Here is a 26,715-nt window from a genome sequence, read left to right as displayed (position 1 = left end):
GGTCGGGGAAGGGGTTTGGAGAGGGGTATAGGCTCTCTGTTGGCCGGGCTCAGGGTCGCTTGATCGGGTAGGGGAGGGTGCCCTAGACCCTTGTCTTGACGAGGCCCTGGAGTTCCGTGCGGAGGGAGGGGGGGTTACCCTGGTAATCAGTTGCTCCATTATCTGCGCTTGTAATCGGTCGCGCTCGGCTTCGCGCTTGATGTGAGCGAGGTTGCGCTCTGCTTCGCGCTGGGCTTGGGCTGCGTCGCGCTGTGCATTGGCGGCTCCGCGCTGTGCATCGGCGGCGGCGCGCTGGGCTTCGGCGCGGTCTCTTTCCATATTCTCTTCCGTCTGGAGGCGTCTAGTCTCTAGGCGTATGTGGTCGTCGTCACTCCGTTGCTGCGCCTGGAAGCGCTCTCGCTCGATCGCAGAGTGTTCGCGTTCACTAAGGGCTTGCGCTTGGAGTTGCGCGTGGAAGCGTTCTCTTTGGTCTGCAGATTGTTCGCGCTCACTTAGTTGTTGAGCCTGCAGGCGGTCTCTTTCCATGGTAGAGTGTTCGCGCTCACTTTGGTGTTGCGTGCGGAGGCGCTCTTGTTCCATGGAAGAATGTTCGCGCTCGCTAAGCGTCTGTGCTTGGAGTCGATCGCGTTCGGTTGAGGCTGCCAGGGTGGCGATAAAAGCCTGCGCCAGCATCTTATCCGCCTCGCTGGGGGAAGACACTGATGGAGGTGATCGGCTTCTGGTAGTACTCGTTGGAGATCCGTTCTCCTGTCGCGTACCGAGGAGGTCAATCTCCTGCGTGCGTGTCTCTTCTGGTGGTGGGTCGGGTTCCGTCCCGGGAGGGCTTTCTTTATCCTGGAGCTCTCCGGGGACTACCTCGTCGACGTTGGCGGGGGGTAAAGTCATGTCAGGTCCCTCCTGGTCCCCCCCGTGAGCTTGGTCAGTTACGTTAGAACCCACTAGGGTCTCTACTGGCGGGGTCGCCTGGTCGGTAGGGTTTGGCATACTTTTACTATCCGCTTTTTCCGTGTTTAACGTCTGTATAAAGCTAGGTAGTAGACTGGCAACGTAGTCCTCTAGGTAATGAGGTGGCTGCCGTCTGCGCTGCGGGCGATCTAGCTTAGGAGAACCGTTTGTGGAGTGTTCATCATTGGCCATGTCAATATTAATATTATATTAATATTACGCTAGTTACCCTCCGGCTCGAAGGACCAATTGTAACTGAGGGGTACAATTCCCTGACTGTATTGAATAAGTATGGTATCATTAAACCACTACTGACTTATGTACATTACTACTGGCCATACAGTACACAGGTATATGAGATGAACACCTCCACAATGACACGGTTCCACAACAAATCTTGGTTAGAATAATATTTATTAGCAGCACGAAGATTATCTTACATTACTTGAGAATTAGAGTTGCGCTTGTAAGGCGAAGAATGTGCATGAATAGGTCAAGAGCGTAAGTCCATTAGAATATTACGCAGGAGATAATGAATACCACCTGTATCATAGGAATTATATCTATGGTACACTAGTAGGGCAGCGGGAGATACTAGTAGGGTCCCTCCGGTTGTAGGCCAGCAGGGGAGAGGATTTGTCGGTAACGAAAGTCTGGGTCAACGAAGAATAAGGAGACTCCAGATACAGGAGACAGTGCAATAATCTCTTGATCCGCAGACGAACAACAGCTATTCTCCGGTATGCAGTGCAGCATGGAGGAAAGCTAGCCAGCCTCAGGCGTCCTAGAGGCGGGCTCGACGATGCTCCTCACAGGGTAAATCCCACACAGTTGTGGGTGTAGACGATTCTCCGCTCCATCAGATACAGGACCAAAGCAAATATAATCCAGCCGAAAAGGGCTCTGTAGTCGTCGGGTAGGTTATCCAGTGTACATATCCACACGGTCCTCGTCTAGGGCTCCTCGGATGACGGCACCAGGTTAAGCCGCCCAGCCTGGATAAGCACACTAGCTAGGTACGAGGAAGCGTTGGTAATGCTGGTCACTGTAGAACGGTAGCCGCACGATACACTATACATAAATAGACTATTACTGAATAATAGAATAGGTCGAACTCGACGGTACAGCGTTAAACTCTGATACTTCAGCTATCAATTCGCACGCGGTCTCAAGGCTCTATTTCGGGGCAAAACGGGCCCACTTCACAGCACGTTGTATCGTGGTGTGAGGCTTCAACTTATTGGGTAACATACTTCTGTATTCACCTGCGCCGTATTTATACGTTAGGTGAACAATCTAGTACCAGCCTTATTTCTGTCTCGTATTCTTGCGCAGAGCCGGTCATGTCCAGGCATGTCTTTGGCGGTGACTTTGAACTAGACCTTGGGGGTATGGCAGTGGCGCCTAGGGGATCGCTGTCCAATAGGAGAATGAAATATTATGGTCTGTACTAGGTAAAAGGGATATTCCGTGTATATGTACAAAGAATACACAAGGGATATCAGACGATATACAAATACTATGCAATATATATCAAGTAATAAATATATATATTCGGTTTAATCTGATCCTTCGTAACACCTACCAAACAACAAGAGACTAGCTACAGTCCGCCTCCAGTCTCTAAAGAAGAAACTAAAGACAGATAAAGAGTATCACGAACGCTATAAGGCTTTCATGAAAGACATCATCGAGAAAGGTGACGCAGAACATGACCATATCACTTCATATGGAGAGACTGCTTGGTACCTTCCTCATCACGGCATTTACCACCCTCAAAAGCCTGGCAGGCTAAGGGTCGTGTTTGACTGCTCAGATAAATTCTGTGCAGTTTCCCTAAATGACTGTCTATTGACCGGTCCCGACTTAATTAACTCCCTAATAGGAGTTCTATGCCACTTCAGAAAGGAAGACGTGGCCATAATCTGCGACGTGGAAAGAATGTTCCACCAGTTCTTCGTCCACCCTGACTCTCGAAAATACCTCAAGTTCCTGTGGTGGAAGGAAGGTGATTTGGAAACAGAACCACAGGAATACAGGATGGCAGTTCACCTCTTTGGAGCTGCTTCGTCTCCTGGATGTGCCAACTTCGGCCTAAGGTACATGGCACACCAACATAGAGAAGACTACCCAGCAGCCTCAGCCTTCATTGAGAAGAACTTCTACGTTGATGATGGGTTAGCCAGCGTTTCATCAGTCGAAGAGGCCAAGAAACTGATCATCGAGGCACAAAAGTTGTGCAAACGGGGAGGCCTACGCCTCCACAAATTCAACTCTAACCACAAAGACGTCCTCGACTGTGTGAAACCCTCAGAAAGAGCCACAATCACTGACCCTCTCGAACTTAAGCTGGAAGCTACCCCAACTGAGCATGCACTTGGCCTTCAGTGGTCTATAGACAACGACACCTTCAGCTTCAATGTCAACATGAAAGACCAGCCTTCAACCCGTCGAGGAATCCTCTCCATCGTCGCCTCTCTTTATGACCCACTCGGGTTTGTTGCCCCATTCACCCTAAGCGGAAAACGCATACTCCAAGAACTATGCCGTAGAGGCATAAGATGGGATGATCCACTGCCAGATGACTTAAAGCCACGGTGGGAGGAGTGGAAGATCGGGCTATATAACTTAAAGGAATTCACGATCCCTAGATGCTACCACCCACATGACTTCGGCAACATCATCAAGACAGAACTGCATCACTTTGCTGATGCCAGCAGCATGGGGTATGGCGCTTGTTCCTACCTCAGGTACAAAAATGACAAAGACACAGTACACTCCAGTCTTGTGATGGCCAAAGCAAGAGTAGCACCCACAAAAGTCTCAAGCATCCCACGACTCGAGCTCTCAGCGGCAGTGGTCGCAACAAAAATGAGTGTTGCTGAAAAGAGAACTGCAGATGAAGATCGATGAAGAATTCTTCTGGACAGATTCACAAGTAGTTCTGGGCTACATCACTAATGAGGCAAGAAGGTTCCATGTGTTTGTCGCGAACAGAGTCCAACTGATAAGAGAAAACACTGACCCACGTAAATGGCACTATATCGAGACAGCGGAGAACCCGGCAGATCATGCCTCCAGAGGCCTTCAAGCATCTCACATTCCTTCAACAAACTGGATGTCAGGTCCTACATTTCTCTGGGAGCAAGAAGTACATCCCAAACTGAACCCTTTCGCAGAGCTACTCGTCGGCGATCCTGAAGTTAAGGCTGTCCAAGCTTTCACAACCAAAGTTAACAATTGTACAGACATTCTAATTCGCCTAAATCAGATCTCTTCATGTTCAAATATCCTGAAAGTAGTCGCAAGAATCAAGAGGCTGGGATCGGGAAAAGTACACAACACCGAACTGGTGACAGTCGAAGAACGAGAAAGAGCTGCCGAAATAGTGATCAAGCTCGTCCAGCAGCAAGCCTTCTCTCAGGAAATTAAGAGATGCCAGGAAGGAGATGCTCTTCCAAGTTCAAGTGCTCTTCATTCCCTTGATCCAATTCTGCATCGAAAACTTCTCTGTGTGGGTGGAAGATTGAGACACTCATCCCTCAGTCAAGAAATGAAACATCCCATCATTTTGCCAAAAGACAGCCCTATCACCAAGCTAATTACGGCTCACCACCACGCCCAAGTTTGTCACCAAGGCCAAAGTCAAACTCAAATGGAACTGAGAGCAAATGGATTCTGGGTCATTGGTGGGAGCAAATTAGTAGCCAAGCTGATTCACAATTGTGTGCGATGCAGGAAACTCCGACGACCTGCTGAAGAACAGCAAATGGCTGAACTCCCTAAAGAGCGTGTGGAAGACTCACCGCCTTTCTCATACAGTGGCATGAACTGCTTTGGCCCTTTCCTGATTAAAAAGGCACGGAAGGAGTACAAAAGGTATGGCCTGATACTAACTTGTCTGGCTTCACGAGCTGTCCACATCGAGACGCTTGAAGACTTATCAACAGACTCATTCATTAACGCCTTGAGATGCTTCATCAGCCTCAGAGGAGCTGTTTGGCAACTTCATTGCGACCACGGTACTAACTTCGTGGGAGCTAGAAACCAGTTTAGAGAAGCACTCAAACAATGTGACGCCAAGTTACTGGAGATCTTTCTAACAGAGAAACAGTGTGAATTCGTCTTCAACGCTCCATCCACCAGCCATGCAGGTGGTGTCTGGGAACGTCAAATCAGGACCGTGAGAAATGTGCTGAACGCCACTATCGCTCTGTGTCCAGGCAGACTTGATGACGCCTCCCTTAGAACACTCTTCTATGAAGCTACAGCTATTGTAAACAGCCGACCACTGACAGTAGATGGTATCAACAACCCCATGGCCCTAGAACCCTTAACACCAAACCACCTCGTCATGATGAAGTCTAAAATCGCTCTTCCACCCCCTGGGAGATTTGTTAAAGAGGACATGTACGCAACCAAGAGATGGCGCAGAGTCCAGTACCTAATCGAACAATTCTGGAGCCGCTGGAAGAAGGAATACCTCCTGAACATTTCCACACATGTGGAAGTGGCACGTACCACGGCGTAACCTCAAGGTGAACGACATAGTCATCCTCAAGGACAGTAACCTTCCAAGAAGCCAGTGGCAACTAGGTCGAGTCGTCGAAGCCACTCAAGAGAGCGACGGTCTAGTGTAGGCGGCACGGTGGTGTAGTGGTTAACACTGTCGCCTCACAGCAAGAAGGTCCAGGGTTCGATTCCCACTTGGGGACCAGGTTTCCATGATGCCAGGTACCCAGGTGGGGTATCTCCCAGGCCTTTCTGTGTGGAGTTTGCATGTTCTCCCCGTGCTCGCAAGGGTTTCCCCCCCGATAAGATAAACCCAATGGAAAAACATGCACAACAACAGATCGCTAACGCTGTGGCGTCCTTGACGAAGACGGACAGGAGCACTTGGATTGGTCCCCTGGCGCAGCTCACGTTGACGCCTGTCTGCTCCCGGCTGCCCTTGGGGGGGAAGGACGACGGGATGGGTTAATCGCAGAGACGAATCACATCGGCGATTCTAAAGAGACAATGCATGCGTGTGTGTTCCGGTGTGTGTGCTAAAAAACTAACCGCTAATTTACATTGGTCTAGATCAGTGTTTCTCAAAGTGGGGGGCGCGCCCCCCAGGGCGGGCGCAGAAGCATGACAGGGGGGGCCTTGAGATTTAATTTTTTTTATTTTTATTTTTTTATTACAGAAAATTATCACTAAAGTGCTATCTGTTGCAGCTGCACTGTTCTCCATGAAAATACCATATTTGGATAAGTTTGACCATTTCTCAAAATCTGAAAATCATTATTTAATAAAACACAGAAAAGGATCACCAAGTTACTCTGGATAAAAAAAAACTTTACAGACAACATTGAGACAAAGCTTCCTGACACATCTCCATCCAAACTCTTGGAAGAACTCATTGAAATCTCATCTGATACCACCTGGAGAGCTAGTTTCAGAGTGTGATGCTGAGTACCAAGTATCTCATGATGCAGCAGTTAAGGTGTTGATACCATTCAGCACCACATATCTGTGTGAAGCTGGCTTTTCATCCATGACAGCTCTGAAAACAAAATATAGGGCCAAGTTGAGCCTTGAGGATGACATGCGTGTTGCCTTGTCAAAGACTGACAGCAATAAAGACTGTTTGCTTATTTCCTATGTTCGCTTTGTAAATTCCCAGTCACTGAGTGAAGATCTGCTGTTTTGCAAATATGTCAAAAACAGAGCGACAGCTGATGAGCTCTTCGAAATTATTGACAGTTACCTGACAGAACATGGACTGAAATGGGAGAACTGTGTGGGCTTTTGCTCTGACGGTGCGCAGGCCATGGCAGGGAAAAGGAGGGGGCTACAGGCGCTCATCAAGGGGGTCTTGTCAAACGCACAATGGACGCACTGTAAATTCACAGAGAGGCACCAGCGTCAAGACAGCTTAGCCCTGAGCTGAATGAGGTTTTGACAGAAGTTATAAACGTGGTAAATTTCATCAAAACCCGAGCCCTGAAAGCGCGCCTGTTCTCTGCGCTGTGTGAGGAGATGGGAGCTGACCATTCTGCAGTGCTGTTTCACAGCGAGGCAAGGTGGCTCTCGCGAGGGAAGGTGTTGTCAATTTGAAAGGTCACGATATTGGTGTTATTTCAATACATTTAAACATGGCCCATTTCATGACCATTTTGTTGGGGCGAGGGGGCCCAAGATATTTTGGTCCGCCAAAGGGGGGCCTGACAGAAAAAGTTTGAGAAGCACTGGTCTAGATGATCAACTTTTCTTTATTAGCTCAGAATATTAAGCTTTCTTTTTTTCTTTTTTTTATTGGTCTTTTTCCCCCTCCATTTTCCTCCGATTTTCTCCCATCCCAATGTTAGTCGTATGCCAATTCCTAGTCCCTTCCTGGTCGCTGCGCACTTACCCCTCACAGTCAGATCATCTGGGAGAGTGGAGGCTACCACATGCTTCCTCCGACACACGTCCAGCCAATCACCGCTTCTTTTCACCTGGCAGCGCGGATTCTCATCGAGAGGGCGTAGCGTGTGGGAGGATCACACTATCCCCCTCAAGTCCTATCCGCGCTTAGCAGGCACCCCGACCGAACTGTAGGAGTTGCTGTTTACAACGACCCGGACCCACCCCGCCAGCTTCTCCCACCCTCTAATACAGCCAATTGTATTAGTGCAGACGGCCAGCCAAGCTGGTGACAACCCCGGAGCTGTGAGCTGGATTCGCTGGATTCGAACAGGCGAATCCAGCTCACAGCTCCGGGGTTGGTGACGAACGCAATCTCCGCTCGGCCACCTAACCGCCCTAGAATATTAAGCTTTCTATTTAAGAAACCCTGGGTTAATATTTCAGTTGCCGCTTGTGCATTTTCCTTTAGTGTCCACATGGGGGCAGAGCTCGTCTTTTCTATAGTATAAAGGTCACAGCATCCTGTTTGTTCTAAAAGAGACCTGTAACTAATACAGGAAGTAACCCAGAGACAACGTCGGAGCAGACAGCGAACTATATAGAGTACAAGGACCTTACTTCAGTAAAACACCCCTTGGTAAAGCGGAATAAGGTACGTTGAACACTAAAATGTATTATTATTATTGAAGATGTCTATATTTTGCGTGTTGTAGACATGTAAAGTGGTGCACTGACTGATTCGGTTCTAATCAAGAGCACCTGCTGCCGAACAAGTAACGTTACTTATTATTATTAGTTTCCCTAAATGCCCTTTTATTATGGAAGACAAGTTCACCCTTGATATCATTAAATTCAAATGTTTGTTTGAACGCATTATGTGCTTTGTTGTGGTTCTGTGAACAATATAACTAATTGTGTATGTTTGTGTTTTGACTGTCCTAGTTTTCACGGGGCAAACGGTGCAACCGTCAAAACCTGTACAACCACAGTGCAACGACGACTGCAAAAGAAAAGCTACAGTGCTGCTATGCTAAAATGCAAAAGAAAAGAGAAAATAAATAAAAGCACCTGTACGAAACATCAAGTTTCAAGTTTCAAGTTCAAGTTTCTTTAATAGTTGTCATACAGAAGTACAGAATACTTTTGTACAAAATGCTTCTTACTGTTGCGCTCCAGAGACTGTGCATGACAAGATAAGTATGAAATAAAGACATAGTAAAAATTAGAAGTAAAAAAAGAGGTCACAGTGTTCAGTTTAGACATATGTACAATGTTCGTAGACGTAGTTACCATACAATATACAATACTGTGCAGTGTACTAATATACAATACTATATAGTGCAAGGCATAAATGGACGAGGTGCAGTTTAGGTACAATTCACAGTAGGTGTACGAGTTGTAGTGCAAATCCTTTATCAATAAATATAAAGTGTAAGTGTGTTTGTGTGATCTAAAGTGTGGAGAGTGGGTGCTGCAGTGTGTTGTTTGTTTGAGTGAGTGTGTGCGTGTGGGTGTGTGTGCTGTGTGCATTTGATGATTGTTGCATAGTGATTATTGTTCGTTTAGCGATTATTGTTCGTTTAGCAGCCTGATGGCCTGGGGATAGAAGCTCCTTCTGAGTCTTTCTGTGCTCGCCATAAGACTCCGGTATCGCTTGCCTGACGGCAGCAGTTCAAAGAGGCAGTTGTTCGGGTGGCTCGAGTCCTTAATAATTCTCTTAGCCTTCCCCTTGCACCGCTTGTTGTAAATGTTCTGGAGGGTGGGAAGCCCCCCTCTAACATAACCGCATCTTTATTTCATCACCATGCCGGGGGGGCAGTTACACAACTAATTAGTAAAAATGTGATTATTTTGTATTGACGGCACAGATTTGCATAGGCTACTTACATAGAAACATGTGATCACTCTAGGGATAGTGTTATTGTGATTTTTGACCCTCAAAACATGGGTCTAGACACCTCATTTGTTCAGTTATCTGCAATATTGGCTGAGATATATGAAACTGATTTCTTTGCGATTTTTTGATAATCGTGTCCTTAATTTGCATATAAATGATACATGGGACACTCTGACAACTTCTTTTTTTTTATCCACTTTTTCTCCCATTTTCTATTTTTCTCCCATCCCAATTTTGTATCATCCAATTCAACCCTCCCCTGTCACGAACGCTGTTTCTTGCCTCCCACAAGCCGGCTGCAATGTGGACTAAGTCATACATAGCACAAGTCCCCTCCGGTACTTGAGGTAACAGCAGTCGCATCTTTTCACCTGCGCAGCTCGATCTCTCAGTGGCGAGGAGTAACGTGTGGGAGGCTCACGCTGCCCCCGACACTTCCTGATTCTACTGCGCAGGCGCACCAACCGACCTGTAGGAGTCGCTGTCCACAACGCCCGATCCCCACCCATCAGTTTCCCACCCCCTAATACGGCCAATGTGTATTAGTATGAACGACCAGCTAAACTGAAAGCAATGTGGAGCGCTGGGCTCGAACAGGCAAGCCCAGCGTCTCCGTCATTCGTGGCGAGCGCCTTGCCCACTACGCCACGTAGCCGCCCCACTCTGACAACTTGTTAACATAGCCTATCATTTTTCTTCACCTTTTTTCCATTCTAGAAAGTGGGGGTGCATGATACCCCCCTCTATCTACTAGACTATTAGCTACGTTTTTGATGGCTTTCAATTGCTAATGGTATCATTTGTATGTATTGTGTACAGATTTTACGGTTTGGATGGAGAATGGACAAGCTTCATTAAAATCAGTTCAAGAAATCTACTTGTATACTGCGTCATGCCTGGAGGATGTCACAATATATATGGATAGATACATGTTAATACAACAACTCTGTACATACATCTGATTAGCACTATTGCTCAGTAGTATGAATGAATGAAAACTTTATTATTATAACAGATTGCAGAATGGGTACAATACAGTAGGCCTACGGCTCAATACACACAATTGCAGACCAGAGAAAGACTTTCATCTTGTTTACATCAGGGTCCCCCATTTTCAATTCATAGTGACATTTATGACATACACAACATACATGACATCATGACATAGGGACATACATACAGGTATATAGTACTGTTACATTTGTGACGTATACGATATGCAAATATACAGTACTGTTACCCAGAGATCCTAACAGAAAATATATACATATGATGGGGAGGAGACTGTACATTAGGAGGGGGTGGGTGGGTGGTCGAAAATATATACGGTGGGGAGGAGACTGTACATTAGGAGTCGGTGGGTGGGTGGGGGGGTTTGGACATTTACGGTGGCCAGTTTCTAATTGCAGCCTCCCGTAGGTGCTCTTTGAGGGCGGTTTTAAAGGTGGGTAGTGATTCACATTTTTTTACGGCTGTGGGTAGGGCGTTCCACATTGTTGTGGCATAAATGTGAAACGTGTTAAGTCCCTTGTTTGAGCCGAATCTGGGTTTAACATGATTTGTGGAACTCCCTCTGGTGTTGTGGGCGTGGAATTCACTGACCTTTGGGAAGTATTTCGACATGTACATGGGTACCTGAGTGGTGTGTATCTTGTAGACCAGGCCCATTTAATAAAATGTTCAATCAATCAACATAGTACATACAGTAACATAGGCTACCACTAGGTGGCAGTGAGATCCTGTCACACCACCCGTGAAGTTTTGGGTCATTGCATATCGCGCTGTCTGTCCCTGTTGTGTTGCCGTACCCACTCTATCTGCTGAGGGGAGGTGGTTCAGTTTGAAATATAGCTCCTTATTTCACTAGTTTCTGCTAAATGTAACTCGTTTAAGTTTTAACTTGTAATACATAATGCATAACGTTCATTTTATTACATGGTTTTATGACATTTGTGCTCATTTGACCACTAGTTCTAGTTTTATAGGTACGTTAAATGTCGCAATGATTGCTACGGCCATTCCATGCATTCCATTCACTCTGTTCTCGGAGTTAATATATAACTATTATATTACTATAACTTATTATGGTGAAAAAACGAATGCATTGTTTAATTTTGTACATGTAGGTATGCAAGATGTGCAGTGACCAGAATACTCCAGCGGTGTTGTTTTATGTGTCTTCTGCAGGTATGTGGCTCCATGCATATTGTATGTTTATCAATGTAAATTTATTTACCTGCTAACTCTATGCACTGTGGCATTTCCTGTTCAGCAGGTGGCGCTAGTTTACCATTTCTGTTTTAAGTAATGTCTTGATTTTATTTTGGTTTAGTGTAAGAGTTTAATTGTATAAAGCTCCCAGCCATACAAATGTCTAGACTGTAGCTTATGTACTGTGTTGTAGTACGCAAACGTTTTCACGGTGCGTCATCAAACCGGACGTCGACCATTTTGGAGATACTGAATGTTTACAACGCAACCGGAGTCGCAACTGACCCTGGTCATTGTTGCTCAAAAGGGTCAATTGTTGTTGTGTTTTTGGCTGTACTAATCGGTCGGACCGGGAAAAGCATTTACAGTACTTCAGATTGCCAAAAGCTATTACAAATCAGGGAGAAGAGTGCAAAGCATTGTCTGAGGAAAGGAGGCAAACACCCCCTCTCCTGAACGAACTACCAAAGTACCAATCAGCATTTTGATCCAAACATTTGTACTAGTAGACTATTTGAAAAAAAAATCGAATGTAAAGATCAGTTGATCTAGTAACGTTATTGAATCACCTACCTTGGCTTTCACAATACACAATTCACAATACACATGTCCCCTCCGACCCACCCACTCCCTTCATGCTGGACCTACAAAAGGCCTTCGACACTGTCAATCACACCATTCTGATTGACAAGCTAAAAGCACTTGGTTTTGATAGTTTATCAGTGAGCTGGATACAATCCTACCTGGAGGGGAGGGAACAGATGGTGGAAGTAAACGGTACCCTATCCCCCCCCCTCACAGTGAGCTGTGGTGTTCCACAAGGAAGCATACTAGGACCGCTACTATTCCTAATTTATGCAAATGACATGTCGTCAGCTTGTGACTGCAACTTGTTCCTGTTTGCGGACGACTCAGCCCTGCTGGTCTCTGACAAGAACAAGTTACAGGTTGAAAAAGCCCTCAGCTCGGAACTAGGCAAAATCTGCATATGGCTCGCCGACAACAAACTATCATTACACATGGGCAAAACAGAGTCCATTCTCTTCGGTTCAAATAACAAACTCAGCAAGACCGACGGCTTCTCGGTTACAGTGGGTGACAATATTATCACAAGGAAAGATGAAATTACCTACCTGGGTTCCATCCTAGAGGCTAATCTTTCCTGTGACAAAATGGCATCCAATGTAATAAAAAAAGTCAACCAACGAACGCGATTCTTGTACCAGATCTCCTCTCTGGTAAACAAGAATACCCTGAAGACTCTAGCAGGAGCACTCATTCAAGGGTACTACGACTATGCTTGCACCTCATGGTACCAAAGCACCTCAAAGGCACTAAAAAACAAATTACAAACATCTCAAAACAAGCTAGTCAGACTACTACTTGACCTGACTCCTAGAACCCACCTCACCCCTGCCCACTTTGACAACCTAGGATGGCTTAGAGTAGACGACAGAGTACAGCAACTTGCAATGGGCCTGGTCTACAAGATACACTACGCGACCAAGGTACCCATGTACATGTCAAAATACTTCCCAAAGGTCAGTGAATACCACGATCACAACACCAGAGGGAGCTCCACAAATCATGTAAAACCCAGATTCGGCTCAAACAAGGGACTAAACACGTTTCGCAATTATGCCACATCAATGTGGAACGCCCTACCTAAAGCTGTAAAGGAATGTGAATCACTACCCACTTTCAAAAACACTCTCAAAAAACACCTACGTGAGACTGCAATTCGAAACTGGCCCCTACAAATGTCCTAACCTAGTTGTACAGTAAATGACCAAGTAAGGCTTTGTCAATATTCCAATGCACAGTGTAAAATGTGTGTGTGTCCCCTACCCAACCCAACCCCCCCCCCCCCCCCCCCCCACCTCCAATGTACAGCCCTCACCCAACCCCACCCCACCCAACCAACCTCCTCCAATGTACAGTTTCTACGCCAAATGTATATACACTCCTTTTCTGGACACTTTTGTATCACAAACAGTACTGTATTTGCAAATCTGATATGTCATAAATGTATAGATGTAGCAGTACTGTCTATCTGTATGTCATGTATGTCATATATGTTATGATGAATTGAAAATGGGGGACTCTGATGTAAACAAGATGAAAGTCTTTCTCTGGTCTGCATCCCCTTAACAATTGTATGTATTGAGCTGTACTGTACTGTACCCATTCTGCAATCTGTTAATAAACTTTTCAATCAATCAATCAATCAATCCTAATGTACAGTTTCCTCCCCCTCGTATATTTTCTGTTAAGATCTCTGTTTAACAGTACTGTATATTTGCATATCTTGTATGTCCCAAATGTAACTACTGTATACCTGTATGTCAATGTCATGTATGTCAGAAATGTCATGATATATATCTATGTTGCGTATGTCGTTTATGTCATTTTAATCATGGGCAGACATAGTGAACTACCTCGTTTTTTCACCATCTATGTTTTTCCTGTGCTCCAGGACAGTTCAGTCAGTATGTTCTTCCTGTGCTCCAGGACAGTTCAGTCAGTATGTTCTTCCTGTGCCCCAGGCCAGTTCAGTCAGTATGTTCTTCCTGTGCCCCAGGACAGTTCAGTCAGTATGTATTGTCAGTACATACTGAGGAAGAACATACTGACAGACTGAACTGTCCTGGGGCACAGGAAGAACATACTGACTGAACTGTCCTGGGGCACAGGAAGAACATACTGACTGAACTGTCCTGGGGCACAGGAAGAACATACTGACTGAACTGTCCTGGGGCACAGGAAGAACATGTGTGAATTCTTAAAATGGGTGGCTTTCCAATGGTGACAGCAATTACAACTATTCATGTTATTATTCTGCCTCCCTCCAGACCCCCCACAGCTCTCTGTCTGTGAAGAGGAGGTTCCCCCTGAACAGCAGGAGAGGAGCCCCAGTCTGGGTCAGGAGCAGCCAGAGCTCCTACAGATTAAAGAGGAACAGGAGGAACTCTGGACCAGTCAGGAGGGAGAGCAGCTTCAAGGTCTGGAGGAGGCTGATGTCATCAAGTTCACATTCAACCTTGTCCCTGTGAAGAGTGAACATGATGAAGAGAAACCTCAGTCCTCATGGTTTAACCAAACCCAGGACCCAGAGTCCCTACAGATTAAAGAGGAACAGGAGGAACTCTGGACCAGTCAGGAGGGAGAGCAGCTTCAAGGTCTGGAGGAGGCTGATATCAAGTTCACTTTCAACCCTGTCCCTGTGAAGAGTGAACATGATGAAGAGAAACCTCAGTCCTCATGGTTTAACCAAACCCAGGACCCAGAGTCCCTACAGATTAAAGAGGAACAGGAGGAACTCTGGACCAGTCAGGAGGGAGAGCAGCTTCAAGGTCTGGAGGAGGCTGGTATCATCAAGTTCACTTTCAACCCTGTCCCTGTGAAGAGTGAACATGATGAAGAGAAACCTCAGTCCTCATGGTTTAACCAAACCCAGGACCCAGAGCTCCTACAGATTAAAGAGGAACAGGAGGAACTCTGGACCAGTCGGGAGGGAGAGCAGCTTCAAGGTCTGGAGGAGGCTGATATCAAGTTCACTTTCAACCCTGTCCCTGTGAAGAGTGAAGATGATGAAGCGAAACCTCAGTCCTCATGGTTTAACCAAACCCAGACTGAGGAAAACAGAGAGACAGAGCCTCTAGCCAGCACCTCAACAGAACAGATGAAAACAGAACCTGATGGAGAGAACTGTGGATTATCAGAAGCAGTCAGTAACTTAGATCCAGCTGGTGATTTAGAACCAACTACAGATGGCCAGCTCCGCTCTTCAGACTGTTCTGGAACTGATACTGATGACAGTGATGATTGGCTGGAGACTAGTGAACCTCATCCTGGTTTAAACTCACTGACATCAAAGAAGACACAGAAAAACAAAGGACAGCGTTTGTCTAACAGCAACCAGTTCAAGAGCTCTGTGGTTTCATCCCATGAGGTGAAATTATCAAACCAAATACCATGTGAGACCTGGAGCTGTAAAGTGTGTGCGAAATGTTTTCCTAATAGGAAAGCTTTAATGTGCCATTTTACAGCCCATTCTAGTGACTGTGGTTTGTGTGGAAAACATTTAGAACCCACAGAGAGCTTGAAACTTCACCTTCAAACTCACAGGACATGTACTGTTTGTGGCAAGAAATTTACTACTATTACACTCTTGGAAGCACATATGAGAAGCCATACTGGGGAAAAGCCCTATAGTTGCACACTGTGTCCCAAAAGATTTAGTGTAAAATCTCACCTAAACGCACATATAAGATGCCATACTGGGGAAAAGCCCTATAGTTGCACACTGTGTCCTAAAAGATATAATACACGGGGAGACCTGAATAGACATGAGAAGCCATACTGGGGAAAAGCTCTATAGTTGCACACTGTGTCCTAAAAGATTTTGTGAAAAAGATTACCTAAAAGCACATATGAGAAGCCAATGCCATACTGGGGAAAAGCCCTATAGTTGCACACTGTGTCCTAAAAGATTTAGTGGAAAAGATTCCCTAAAAGTACATATAAGATGCCATACTGGGGGAAAGCCCTATAGTTGCACACTGTGTCTTCAAAGATTTAGTCTAAAACGTCACCTAAAAGTACATATGAGAAGCCATACTGGGGAAAAGCCCTATAGTTGCACACTGTGTCCTAAAAGATTTGGTGCAAACTGTGACTTAAAAGTACATATCGGAAGCCATACTGGGGAAAAAACATTTAGTTGTGAAGTTTGTGGGAAAGGATTTACTCGGAAGTCATATATGAAGACACACATGATGATTCACACCAGAGAAGAAACACATATCAGAAGCCATACTGGGGAAAAAACATTTAGTTGTGAAGTTTGTGGGAAAGGATTTACTCGGAAGGCATATATAAAGACACACATGAGGATTCACACCAGAGAAGAAACAAACTCACGTCCGTCCGTCCGTCCCTCCCTCATCTAGTTCACATTCAACCCCGTCCCTGTTAACTCATTGACCGCCACGCTCTTTTCCCATCTTTACTCAATGGCGCCAGCGCTGTTGACCATTTTAGCGATGTTTGCGGACCCATCGTGTGTTCTGTATTATAGCTATGGAGACAATAGTATGGCTCACTTGACAGGCATTGTTTATAGTCCAAGACTGACTAACCAGTTAATTTCTACATACTTTAGTTTGTGTGCTATTCCATGCAATTTTTTTTTTTTTTTTTTTTAAGTGCAATAAAATAGTTCTGGATTACTGTTCAACAGTTCAAAGTCGTCTTTACCTTCTCTGTTTGGTATCCACAGTTTAAAACTTGACAGTCTTCCCTCCTGTCTTATACCCACTTTGACCCTTCGAACCTCCCACTCAGAGCGCAGTTCCCTCTCAGGGTGCAGTTCTAGGCCTGGGCCCTACACAGTTTTAAAGGGGACCTGCATTGCTATTCCTAGCACTATTTGGGCAACTTTACACAATGCCTGTGAGTCTATTGAACACATCTGTACGTTTTTCTTTTTTTTTTTTTTTTAAATGCATTGTTTTATATTTCTTATCAAGTACTCAAAAGCACCATTTTCCAGCCTCAGGATTTCAGGCTATTTTTGGATGGGCTCCGCCCATACTAGCAGAATGCTTTGAGTGACAGCCACCCACCAAATAGTTCTGGCCATACTACTCTACTAACGCCAAAGTGAACCTAATACACAAACAAATATGGCTCAAGCATACGTTTTCGATACAATACAATCCACAAAGGGATGACACCGAAGCAGGTACCCATGCCATACGATTTTGGGAAAACAAATGCCCGGAAGAATAAGATTGCTCTCCCAATCCGTCTAACACACACATGGCACTTGTACTAACGACGTTAGTTAGGAACATAATCATTAATTCGCAATACACACAAGTAGGTCTACATATATACAACGAAGCACAGAGTTAAGAACGTTAGCTAAGCTAGCTTGCTCTCTCAGTCCATCTAACAAACACACACACACAGTGCTTGCACTAACGTTAGACTGTCTTGGCGCACACACACGGAAGAGTACCGTAATACACAAATGGATGAATGAACGAGGTCCTACTGCTAATTAACTAATTACGACGTACTGTATGTACTTACTGATTCGATGCTTTCTTTCGGTCTCAAAGACTTACAGGCTAAGTTCCCTTCTTCTTTAGCAACTGCCAGGAAATCACGTAAGCATAAAGTCCCTCGTCTTTGCAAAAATCCAAAAACGAACTTGGTCCATTGCTGGCAAAGCACGACATCCTCAGGAAAAATTTGCAAAGACATATTAGCAGCTTTGCAGCCAGGAACACATGGCGTGCGTGTTTTGCTCATATTATTTACGTTAGGCTAAGTCACTGCACTTTGGTCTGCTCTAGGTAGATTGTGGGCGGGCATTGGCTCCAACCACAGAGCCAATCGGATCACTATCCGCTTCCCCAGCGTCACGTGACGTCACCATGCGAGTCAGATCAGAACGACCTGATTAAATGGAGCAGGAAATGAATGACCTGAATGACGGCAATCCGCCAATATGGTATTTAGAGACAAAGACACATTGATACTAACTCCTATTACTATAATACAATGCTAGACACTGAAAAAAGACATTTATAATGCATGTCACCTTTAAAGCCTGACAGTCTCTTGTTTGATACCCACACAGTTTAATACCTGACAGTTTTGAACCTGTAATAAAAAGTTATAGACAGTAAAATAATACAGTGCAATAATAGAATAGTAGAATAGAATAGATAGTAAAATTATGCAATAGAATGGACAGAGTAAAATAATGCTACAGTACAATCAACGTAATGAATAAAGGAAGATCCAGTCAGTTTGTTGTAGGCATCAGTGTGCCGTGTATGATTGATTGAAAACTTTATTAAAGGTCCCATGCATTATAAATGTCATTTTTCAGTCTCTAGCATTGTATTATAGTAATAGGAGTTCGTATCAATGTGTTTTTGGGCCTAAATACCATATTGGCGAATTGCTCAGTTACAGCCCAACCCCTCTGTGCCTCTAGTAAATCGGGTCATTTTGATTTGAAGTCCCTGAGCACGTCACTGGGCGCTGTGGATAGCGCACAGTGATGCGATTGGCTCTGTGGTTGGAGCTAATGCCCGCCCCCATTCTTGCTACCTACAACCTAGACCTACAACCTAGAAACAGGAATGCCGTCACTCGCCTATCTTCCACGATGAGCAAACCCCGCAGAACATGTTCTGTTCCTGGCTGTAAAGCTACTAATACGTCTTTGCACGGTTTTCCCGTTGATGCCGAACTTCGCCAACAATGGAACAAGTTCGTTTTTGGGGACCCTCCAAGTTCTGTCGCAACGTCTAATACTCAGGTTTGTACTGCACATTTTTCCACCGAGGACGTTACCAATCAAGGTATTTTTGATGCTGGCGTGGTATCCATGTTGGTGCTAAACAAAGGAGTTGTACCGACAATACGCGACCCGACACAAGTAGTAAGTAGACAATACGCGACCCGACACAAGTAGTAAGTAGATATGTCGTAATTAGCCAGCTAACTTACTGACTGTTGCTAGCTACGTTCACGGTTTGTATGTGGGAGGGAACCTTGGGGGGTGGGTGAGATATGTTATCATAAATACAATCTAACGTTATTGTATATAACTGCTGCTCTTTATAAAGTAACGTTATAGAAAACTATTGAAGCAAGCTAGTCATAACTGCTAAATAAAAAAACACAACTAGTGAGAGGTAAACAAGGTAACGTTATATTTGTGGCTTGGATTATATTGTAATTGTTTTACTATTTGGTCATTCTTAGGCCACAAGTTCCAGCGCCAATGTACGCCTGCCTCCTGCTTCAAGGGACATCAGTTGCCAGACAGACAACCCAAAGATACGTTCTGTTGGTACACAGCTGTCTATGAAAACACTACGGTCACATGTCAAGAGTCAGGGTAGGTTTGTAACTCAGTGTGATGTAATGTAATAATGTGACCCAGGATTGTGTAGATTGGCCCTTCCTTTCACCGATTTCACCCAAAGCTGTAAAGGGATGTGGATCACTACCCACTTTCAAAACCTCTCTCAAGGGACACCTACGCGAGACTGCAATTCAACACTGGCCCCTGTAAATATCCTAACCCAACCCCCTCCAATGTACAGTCATTTACCTAGTATGGTTTTGTCAATAGTCCAATGTACAATTTTGTTTGTTTGTATAGTGTCTCCCCCCCCCCTCAATGTACAGTTTTACTTGTTTATACAGTGTGCCCCCCCCCCCCCACCTCCAATGTAAATTACCCAGTATGGTTGTCAATATACAGTTTCTACGTCAAATGTATATACTCCCTTTTCTTGACTCCTTCTGTATCACAAACAGTACTGTATTTGCAAATCAAATCTGGTATGTCATAAATGTATAGATGTAGCAGTACTGACTATCTGTATGTCATGTATGTCATATATGTCCTGATGAATTGAAAATGGGGGACCCTGATGTAAACAAGACGAAAGATTATTCATCTGTGTGTGTGTGTGCGTGTGTGAGTGTGTGAGTGTGTGAGTGAGTGAGTGGGTGGGTGAGTGAGTGAGTGAGTGAGCAAAGTTATCAATCAATCCCTTGTTTGACTAAACTATGTTTTGTAAATAGGTGTTCAGGCGAAAGTCGTGTCTGTATCTGTCGCGGTGGGGACCCCAACTACTGGCTACTGGTCTAATCAACAGGGACCCTCCACGTCAACACCTGTGAAGGCGTTTAGACCCAGTAAAAGACCACGACTGGAGTCTGATGACGATGAAGTGACCTACAGCTCGATAGACGTTCCAGAGCCTCAGGATTCCACTTTCAACATTGACTCTTTGATGAGCGAGCCCTCAATTGTAGCGTAAGTTGTTACAAAGATCTCCATGGCCCGTAAAAATAGAAAAGCTGTATAGTTGTGCCGTGTTATTTATTTGTGTTTTTCTCGAGCAGGGAACCGTCAAAACCAATCTATGAGGTCCAGAAATACATCGTTTACGAAGACAGTCTACTGGAATTATTCCAACAGTGTCCGGTGTGCGATGCTCGATGTCATATCAACAAAACTACGCGAGGGACCTTCTTGGCTGTCTCCCAAGTTTGCCCCAGTTGTAAATATAGCCGAAAGTGGGCCAGTCAGCCTCTCATAGGGAGCACACCAGCTGGAAATATTCAGCTGTCTGCAGCAGTTTTTTTCACTGGCTCATCTTTCACCCAAATGGAGAAGGTATTTGATTTGATTGATTTGATTGACAAGTCAGATATTGTAACTGAGGGGTACAATTCCCTGACTGTATTGTTAGATATGATACTTACTACCACTACCTCTTGTACTTTAGACTCTGGCCACCCAGTACTAGGCATAAATAATTATGGTAAACACTCCCACGTAGATGAAACGATCCAACACAAATGTACCAAGTCGAAAGTCTGCGTTTAATAATAATTAATACATAGCAAAAGGTATGTAGAGCAATCACTTAATTACATTTATGATTTGAAATAGGATGCACTTTTATGGCAAATGAGTATTCGTTGGTATATCAATAGAGAACGTCCAATCTCTGGTGGCGCAGGCGGTAAATATACAACCTGGAATATTTAAGGAATAATAGCAATGATACTTTAATGATTATAGAACTGGATACACTAGGGGGGAATTCCGGTCGCTTGTAAGACAACTGGAGAAGGGGGGGGGGGGGGTAGAGTCTGGCTGTATCCGTCTGGCCGAGGGTATCCTGGGAGAACCCACGGTTGTGCGGCTCGGTGCCTCAGCGATCCTCGATCCACAGATGAAAGCAGTTGGACTCTCTGTGGGCCGGCTTCCTCCGGTCCACGATGGAGAGACGTGAAGCGACCTCGTCGTGTAGAGCGTCTCCTCACCTGTCGTCCTCTCCGGGGGGGGGTTTTCCAACACACGGCAGTGTTGGTCTTTATCCATAGAATAATCACTGTATACAAAGCATAATCCGTGCCTGGGAAGGCGGGCTGTCGTCGGTAGAATAATCCGGTATGCAGGTCCACTCGCTCGTCGGCTCTGGGGCTCCTCGGGTGCAGCCTCACATGGGGTCGGCCACCCTGGATAAGCAGCCAGTTCTCTGCCCGAAACGATGGGGTACTGACTACGATAGTATTCTCACCGCACGAAGCACTACATATGAATAGACTATTATTAGCTTAATAGACTACGTCCAACTCGACGATATAGTGCCAAATATGACTATTCAAATATTAATATACACGATGTCTCAATACCGATGGTAGGCCGAACTTGGCCTTACTCCCACACGTGGCGTCGCGGGGAGGCTTTACGTCTGTCACTCTATTGGAGGGTAAGAAACTGGACTAAAAAGGAAGTCCTACTTTAGTAGCGCAGTATATATACGCACTATGAACAAATAGTACCGTTAGTGGTGCGGTAGCCAGATTCCTACGCGAAACTAGGACTTGTTCGTACATGTTGAGCGGTACGTTTGAACTGGGTCTGGGGGGTATGGCAGCCTGGCACCAAGGTCTCGACCAATAGTAGAATGGAGACTATTATGGGATGTTCAGTAGGCTAGAATGGATATTCAATGCATATTGTACAAGGAATATACAAGGGATATCAGGGAATATTAGAGAATATACAAATACAATTAAATATATATATATAAATAAATATATATATTCGGTTTAATCTGGCCCTTCACAACAGCCACCCCCTGATTGGTCCCAGACCTAATCAGTTAAGCAGAGACAGATTAATCGCGGTCTAGTTACACATAAGGGTTTGCTGTAGGGGTCAGTCAACTTCACAAAGTCATAGGGTTATAGGGTCATGGTCATCATCGATTGTGTCTGGGAGTCGGGGCAGTTCTATGAGCCTCGCCACGGGACGGGTGTAAGTGCGACCCTGGACAAGCACTTCAGCTGCTCGGACCTTGCCGTCGGCACCGGTGATCACTTTGCTTACGCGGCCGGCCGGCCACATAGCTCTGGGCAGTGACTGATCAATAATCATGACGACTGTTCCTTCTGTCAAATTGTCTCTCTCCTTTACCCACCTCTGGCGGGTCTGTAGAGACGGTAGGTAGTGCAGTAGGAAACTGCTCCAAAACTTGTCGGCTAATACTTGGCTGTACCTCCACATTCGTCGGCCGTTCGCTTCTTCAGGCCGGTACATTGTCTGGGGTAACGCGGGATCTAGCCGCCCCATCAGGAGTGTGTTGGGGGTAACTGGGATAACAGTGCTCAATCCACAGAACACAGGCTTCTTATTCTCAGCCTCCTCCTGACTGGCTTCCCTCGGGATAGGCGTGGGCCACTCTCCTTCCGGGAGCTTTAGGAATGCTGGGCCGTCACTGTAGACATTGCGACGGGTGAGGTCATCTAGGGGCATTCCCCGGGTGATGACGTCAGCTGGGTTCTGTTTTGTATCAACGTAGCGCCACTCTGTTTCTCCGGTTAACTCTTCGGTTAAGTCTTGAATCTCGGTGACTCTGACTCCCACGAAGACTTTGTACTTGCATGAGTCCGATTTGATCCAGGCGAGTACTGTCGTGGAATCTGACCACAGGATTGTTCTAGACACCGGTATGGTGAGCTCACGTTGGATGAGCGTGGCTAGGTGCGCTCCGGCTAGGGCTGCGCAGAGCTCTAGACGTGGGATAGATTGTTGCTTGCGTGGGGCTATTCTCGAGCGGGCGAGGACAAATGCTGTGTAGATCTCTCCCCCCTCTTCTTGGGCCCGCAAGTAGGCTACTGATCCGTATGCGACCTCTGAGGCGTCACTGAAGACGTGTAAGTCCATTTTACATGTCTCTGGCCTCACCGTGGGTGGGAAGTAGCTTCGGCGCATATTAACGCCTGGGAGTGAGTGGAGCTCCATCTCCCACTCTCTCCAGGTGGATGCAAGGTGTGCGGGAATGGGGTCGTCCCAGCCCTGGTCCTTGTCCCACAATGCTCGTACAATCATTTTTGCCCTGGTGGTGTACGGTAGAATACATCCTAGCGGGTCATATTGTCGGGCGAGTGTTGTGTACACACTCCGTCTGGTGGTCGGCGCCGCCGCCGGCCTTCCCTGCTCCGTAGTCAGGGGCTTGTGTCTGTAGTGAAGCGAATCTGTTTTGAATCGCCACACCAATCCCAGGGTCATCTCCTGGGCTTCTCCCGGGATTGTAGCCATCCAGGTCTCGCTGCTGGCTGCCTTGTCCTCGGAGGAGAGGCTGCGCAGTACTTGCGGATCGCTGCTGGCCCACTGCCTGAGATCAAAGCCGCCTTTGATCAATGAGGCGCGGAGTTTAATCAGGAGAGCCTCGGCTTCTTCCTGGGTTGAAAGGCTTTGTAGACAGTTGTCTACGTAGAAGCTGTTCTTTACGCTGTGTCGGACCTCTTCGTCCGCTGCTGGGTCCTCTGCTACATGTTTCTGTAGTGCAAATGTAGCACAGCAGGGGCTGCACGTCGTTCCGAAGGGGAGGACTTCCCATTGGTAGATGGCTGGGTGCTCATCTCCTGGCTTCTCTCTCCATAGGAACCGTAACAGGGGCTTGTCCTCCTCTACTAATCTCACCTGCAGGAACATTCCTTTAATGTCCCCGCTGATGGCCACCTTTTCCTGGCGGAAGCGGAGTAGAACGCCGAGTAGGGAGGGGCCGAGTGTGGGACCGGGCAGTAACTCTTTATTCAGATTTTGGGATCCGATCTGGTAGCTGCAGTTAAATACTATGCGGTCTTTACCGTTGTGATGGACCTTGTGGTGAGGCACGTACCACGATTCAGTGGTCTGGTCAGCCTCTTTAATGTCCATCTTTGTGACGTGTCCCGCTGTGATGAGCTTCTCAATCTCAGCGCGGTATACACTCTCTTGGGCGGGGTTCTTGGCTAAGCGCCGCTCCGTGTTCAGCAGGTACCGTTCTGTGGCGTCTGTCTTGGCGTGGAAAGTAGGCATTCCTTCTCGCCGCAGGAGTGGCGTGGCGTATCTCAACACGCCGTTGACCGGGACTCTCTTGGTCCCTGTCTCGAGGAGGTGAATGGCGTAAATGTCATCTTTAGAGCGAATGTCTTTCTTTCCGTTCTTAAAGGGCATTTGTTCCAAGGTCCATAACCGCTCTACGTGTTGCAGGAGTGCGGTTTCTCCCTCTGTGACTCGGGAGTGGAGACATCTAGTGGCTGTACTTCGGTTGAGAGATTTGGCGAGCGGGCCTTGGAGAGTCCATCCCAAACGGGTCTCGACTGCTGCAGGACAGCCTCGGGGTCCGGTATGAACCCGGTCTATCGGGACAATGAGGTCTGCATGGTCGGAGCCTATCAACAGGGTCGGCATAGCATTGTCTATGAGCGGGATCGGTAACTTGTGCATATTTCTCCATCAGCTTGGCGACGGGGTATGTGTACCGCGACAGTCCTATTTCTTGGCTGGTGAAAGCGTCTGTAATCTGGTACCGTCGCTCAGGCTGGCCGCTTGCTGCGATAGAGAATGAGACATTCTCGCCCTTTATCGTCTTCAAATCTCGTCTTATTGTCCGAATTGTCATTTGGGTTTCGCTTCCCCGCAGCCCTAGCTGGGCCGCAGCGGAGGCGAGCAGAAGGGTCTTCTCTGACCCGTCATCGAGGACGGCGTAAGTGTCCAGGACTTTATTCTGGTAGCTTAGTGTCACACGCACTACTTTTAGGAGTACTCGGGCTCCACTGCTGCTGGCGGGATCGATGTACATGACGCTCGCTTTGCTGCTGGATGGTGCGGGTGAAGGGCGCCGTCTGTTACTGTCGTGAAGTATGTCCAGATGGGCTCCATCGCACTTGGTGCACCTTTTCTTTAAGCGGCGTTCGGCTGCCATGTGTGAGCGCGCACAGCGAAAACAGCGCTTGTTGGACTTTATCCATTGACTTGCTTCCTCCGCGTTCAGCTTGGGGAAGGAGTCACATTGCGCTAGCCAGTGTTCTTTCTCACAGTAGGGGCACACTATCTTCCACTGGTCCGTTCTGGAGGGGGTACTGTGGCTCCTGCTGCTCGGTACTGACTCCGATTGGTGCATCACAGTCACCGATCTTCTTCCATCATTTAGTCGTCTGGTTCCTTCTCTGGAGCCAGGGGTGCTCCGTCCGAATGTATCTAGCCGTAGGCTGCTGACTTCTCTCGCCAGGAAGTCTGCTAGATCGAGGAGGTTCGGGGCCATTCGGGTCTCGGTGGTCTCTCTGCCGCCTAAAACGCTCCTGTCGAGCGGGCGGCAGCTTCTCCAAGATCCTTTCCACATTTGAGTTGGCGTAAAGTTCATGCCTCCCCTTCTCTCTCTGCGCTCCCAACATCCCTACCAGGGACTGCACTCTGATGGACAGGTCGTCCAGTGCTCGATTGTCTATTGCTGGGGGTAAGCGGTCGATGTGTCGGATCTCCTGGATCACGTAATCCCATATGCGCCCATACCTCTGGTCCAATGCTACCAGCGCTGCTGTGTATGGGGTGGTGGAAGTCGCGTAGGCGAGCGCTATATTATGTGCGCGGGGTACCTTTAAGTGCTTCAGTAGGATGGCGTATTTATGGCGTTCATCCAATACATCCACCAACATGGTCTCCAGACACATGCGGAGTTCTGTATACTGGGCCCGGTTCTCTTGGGTGAAGTCGGGTACCATAGGCGTGCCAATGTATGACGCTGACTGTGGATACATCGGCGAGCGTTGGGGGAGAGGCCTCCTAGGCGAGTCTCCTCCCGCTCCTTGGTATGGGCTGGTACCGGCAGTGTACCATGGCCCGCTTGTCCAGGTGCTGTTCCTCGGTGCGGGTCGTGCGTCGTGCTCACCCGTGTATAGAGTCGGGGGTCTGTAGCGCAGCTCCGCGGGAGTATAGCCTGGGCTGTACCGGACCTCCTGGTCCGGTAGAGTACTGTGCTGTCGTCGGGCGTGGTTCTCCTCCTCTTCCTCTTCGTCTTCAGTTAGGTCATCCAGTGCTTGTAGTCTCTGGTTTAGCCTCTCCACAGGATATGCTGCTCCTTCCCGGTTGCTAGGTCTTGCTTGGACCGGTGGGGGGAGGTGGTCTGTGGGGGGTATAGACCTCGTCTGTTGGTCAAGTTCAGGGTTGTTTACTCGGCTAGGGGATGCCGCCCTGGAGGTGTGTCTAGACGAGTTCCTGGAGCCTCTGGCGGAGGGAGAGGGTGTTGTCCGTCTGATCAGCTGTTCTATTAGTGTACCAAGTCGAAAGTCTGCGTTTAATAATAATTAATACATAGCAAAAGGTATGTAGAGCAATCACTTAATTACATTTATGATTTGAAATAGGATGCACTTTTATGGCAAAT

Source organism: Notolepis coatsorum (genome assembly GCF_963971535.1).
Source record: "Notolepis coatsorum genome assembly, chromosome: 8".
Classification (NCBI taxonomy): domain Eukaryota; kingdom Metazoa; phylum Chordata; class Actinopteri; order Aulopiformes; family Paralepididae; genus Notolepis; species Notolepis coatsorum.
The sequence above is the reverse complement of the archived record's forward strand: the minus strand, read 5'-3'. Positions refer to the sequence as shown.